The 3,179-nt window shown below is 34.9% G+C and overlaps 1 pseudogene; it reads right to left on the minus strand.

The window, feature by feature from the left end:
• Positions 1-405: 405 nt before the first annotated feature.
• LOC149565270 (putative CCR4-associated factor 1 homolog 7 pseudogene) lies at positions 406-1,255 on the minus strand (annotated as a pseudogene).
• Between the last annotated feature and the right edge of the window lie 1,924 nt (positions 1,256-3,179).

Raw genomic sequence — 3,179 nt, forward strand, 5'->3', positions numbered from 1 at the left:
TTTTAAATATAAAAGGAGGATTTTCACTTTTGTGAGGATAAATGGCTTTATTGATTTAATAAATGTTCCATTTATTTGTAAACTTTTTTCTTTTCCTTTTTCCTTTTTTTATTTCATTTTATGATTTTGAATTGTATTTCTCCTCTTTTTAAAGTTGGTTTATTTCCTTTTGATTTGATAGATGATTTGATCGATTAATGACCTGATGTAAGATCTTTGATTTGAAAGTATGTTGTTTTCCTCTCAACTTCTGTTGTTAGGTCGAGATTTGTGATGTTTTAAGTCTTTGCCAATTTTTGGGTGTCTACACATACACTAGACTACAAGTTAGCCAACAAAATTAACACATCATTATCCATGTTTTTAATTACTATGTACAATAGCACAAACTCAATGTATCCAAAATCAATAGTTGTAGTTTTCTAGACCTAATCCATACAAGACATTTTTGTTGTAGTTGTTTAGACCTAATCCATACAAGATATTTGTATACTTGTCTAAGGATATTTGTGGAAACCCCTCTTTCAATTTCATGGAAATAGAGCAAGTAAGTAGACTATCAAACCTTGCTTGGTGGAAAGTCCCAATTCTCTCCACTTTAAGTAGCTTAGCAACTCTATTAATCCCTCCATAACCTCCATCACCAAACTTGATCATATGCTTCACATCATAGACACTTGGGAAATGCAATCTCATTAGACCGAGAAACCCCTCTTGTGTGTAGGGCTTCTTGTTGCAAATCAAGAGTTTTATGAGGTACCCAAAATTGTTAGCACTATGAAATGCAATCCATCTAACATTTTCATTCAAAACTATACTAGACGACATGAGAAGCTTCAAAAAATTATTTAAATTTATACCCATCTTGTTGTTTTTCCTGAAATCAATTCCAATTTGTCTCAAGAACTTGATTGAATTAAGGGTAGGGATGTCCGTATTCAGGTTGAATTCCCTAAGATTGAATTGCCAAACACACTTGCTACCCATTCCACAATCTGTCAGATTTCCTTCATCGTCTGAGAAATTGAGGGCTAGTTGGTCAGTTTGAGGTTGTCCACATTGGTTTTCAAGGTAATGTAATGGTACTCTTCTTTTCTCTTGAATCTTCCATTTGGCCTTATCAAAACACCAAGGAATTCTATATCCATTGCAAGATATGTGTGTTCATCTACAACTCAAATTTAAATACTTCATCTAGGTTATTTTCCCACAGAACCCTTATGCAAAACAATCCCCTCTTTATCATAACCATCATGTACCTAATTCAAAAAAGGACTATTTCATTAAATTTAGATTTATTAAAGATGTGTGATTAGTTTTGTGAAGAAAGATAGAAAGGACAAATAAGATATTAAAGATATCAACATGATCATAAAGGTCTTTGCAGTATCTATACTTTTTTTAATATAGATTCTACCATTGTATATGCATGCTTGAGGAGTGGGCTTAGCTTGCTACTTTTATTGTATCACCAACTCCTAATAGGGATGAGGCTTCTAACAAGACCTAGTCCTTCAATAAGGACAAATACATTGGATACAGATGTAATAGGCTCCTAACATGATCAATATATTTCACAAGATATTTTTGATTAGTCGATCATTTTGTGGGTACCATCCCCATTGGGGTTTTCTCTTGGCCAAATTTTCCCTATTTAATAAATAATGATGTTATGAGTTGCATTGTGTTACTGTTATATTTACTTTTCATCTTGATCATTTATCTAAGTTTAAAGATTGTTAATAATATCCATAGTTGGGAGAAGGTTTGTGAAACACTAATTAAAACACCCCCCCACCCCCAACCCCTTAGTATTTCCAATTTCTAACAACCCCTAGCACTATTGTATACCTTTTAATCATTCTTTCTTAAAGGCTTGAGCTTGTGATGAACTCCATCTTTCATTAGAGAATAGGTATTTGCATGATGATCATGTACTACATGCCTATCATACTAGCATGACATTCCCAATAACAAATGACATATATCCATTGGTATGATGTCATAGAATAACTCATCATGGTAACTTCCAATCTTGAACTTTAGCAAACATTGTTCAGTAACCAAGACCTTATGCTTTTCCTATTGAGGAAATATGATAAGGGTGTGGGTCTTTTTCCCTCTTGAGCTTAAATTTTATAACCATCTCCCTTCACACCAAATTATTAATGCTCCCACCATCAATGATCACATTACAAAATTTACCCTCACACTTGCACCTAGTAAGAAATAGAGTCCTCCTTTGTCTAATTTCACTCTCATGACCACTCAATAAGACTCTTTTGTTAACTAGAACCTCTCCTCTTTATGTGTCTTCAGAATGTGATGACATGGCATCATCATCCACATAAGCAACCCTTGCTTGTCCTTCAGTTCTCCTATCATTTTTTCCTTGGTATTGAGAGCACTTATAAGCTTCATGACCTTATTCTCCACAATAAAAACATGTACCATGAAATCCTCCTCTTCCTAGACCTTTGCCTCTTCCTCTACCTTGTCCTCTTTGGTCTCCATAATTTTTTTCATGGAAGCTGTTGAAAGCTTCAATGCTCTGGTTTTGACTAGTACCAGCATCTTCATTCTTCTTCTAGTCCTCATTTTCACCTCCAAAAGACCTAACACTGCCCCTTCCTCCTAGGCCTCACCCTTTTTGCTTCAAATCAAACTTCTTGTTTAACTTTTCCTCAACCCGCAAGGATAATTGGTATACCTCTTCAATCTTAATCATTCTAACCAGGCTTGGCTCCTCCTAAATGTGTGGTCTTAACCCATTAAGGTGATGGGCAACCTTCTCCTTGTTATCTTTTGCATGCCCCGTCCTAATGAGGATTCAGTAAAACTCCTCTATGTATTCCTAGAAAAATTTTCCTACTTGTTTTGAAAACCCTTGCATCTTCTTGAATAGATCAATCTCATAGTCAACTAGAATGAATTAAACTTTAGAATTTCTACCATGCGACCCCACCTTCTAATTTTCTCCTTTCCTATTTTGTTTCTCTAACTGAATCTCTTTCCACCATATTTTGGCATGGCCCTTCAGTATGGCCTTCATAAACTTAAGCCTATTAGAGTCCTCAATATGCTCATACTCAAAATATTCCTCTAACTCATTGATCCAATTGACCAACCCCTCTAGATTAAGGTTTCCTAAGAAAATGTGGGAACCTAAAACTTGAATC

This window comes from Cupressus sempervirens, chromosome 3, assembly GCF_028749045.1.
Source record: "Cupressus sempervirens isolate cs-2001-9-10 chromosome 3, ASM2874904v1, whole genome shotgun sequence".
NCBI classification, from domain to species: Eukaryota; Viridiplantae; Streptophyta; class Pinopsida; order Cupressales; family Cupressaceae; genus Cupressus; species Cupressus sempervirens.